The sequence below is a fragment of the Sinohyriopsis cumingii genome, unplaced genomic scaffold (genome assembly GCF_028554795.1).
Source record: "Sinohyriopsis cumingii isolate HCF-2022 unplaced genomic scaffold, ASM2855479v2 utg001862l, whole genome shotgun sequence".
In the NCBI taxonomy this organism is placed as follows: Eukaryota; Metazoa; Mollusca; class Bivalvia; order Unionida; family Unionidae; genus Sinohyriopsis; species Sinohyriopsis cumingii.
The window spans coordinates 92,286-93,388 of NW_028316073.1; positions in this window are offsets into that span (position 1 = coordinate 92,286).

A 1,103-nucleotide genomic window follows, 5' to 3' on the forward strand; every position below is an offset into this window, starting at 1 on the left:
TTTGTCGTTGCATAAATTTCTCCAATTCTTCTTTCTGTCTCTGTCTAAAATTCTCCACTTGCGGTAATGAAGAAGGTAACGAAGGTTCCGGAACAAATTCTTGCGAGGTAAGAAAATCCACAAAATCCCAATGTACCTCTTCTGAAAGTAAGTCCGGATTCCCTTGGGCAGTCTCCCCTGCTGGTGCACCCCAATGGATAGTTTTCTGAGTTTCCGTCATGTTGAATCACTGTCGCATAGATTGACTGCACACAAGCGCTAGCGAATCTATATAGACCAACTGACGTCACAGACTACTCTCTTCGGATTGGATGCGGGCTGACTGAATTTTGTAACGCGTGTTTGGATTGGTGAATGAACTCAATCCGTTTCAATCCTGCCTCTACCTATAAATAAGCGCAGTTCAGTGCATTGATTCACCTGTTCTCGTCGCTTCAAGATGTGGACCGATGTGCAATCTTCTACGCTTGTGTCTTCCATGATGTTCCGGACGGACATACCCATGTATGTCCGATCCAAGTGGGCCGTTGTCCACAGGACAAACACCAGCCTGTGGATACGTAGGATCTACGTCGAAAGACAAGGATGCCTGAAAAGAGTGCTGATTTACGGACCAACAGTGATACGTAGCCTAAGGACAAGAAGAAGACCAATGCGGTACCATTTATGTTAATGAATACATTAACATAAACCCAAAGGCCCTTTTCAGGGCCAGCCATATTTCTCGAAAAGAGATAGCCTTTCCATTGCCTACCCCTTTTCTAAATTTAAATTTAAATTTAAATTTAAAAAAACTTTAAAAAAAAAATAAAAAAATCCCATATTCAATTCCCCTTGTCCCTAGACAAACCCAAACTCTATTCCCATGTTAATTTCCCTTGTCCCTAGACAGACCCAAACTCTATGTTAAATTCCCATTGTCCCTAAAGTGGCCCAGCGTTTTTCTCCATGTTAAATTTCCATTGTCCCTAGAGTTGCCCAGGGGTGTTTTTAATGGTAAGTCCCATTGTCCCTATGGTGGCCCACTTAACTACTCCCGCCTACCGAACACGTGACTTGACAACCTCTTAACCTCCGGACAAACATTCTGTGAAAATGGCGGG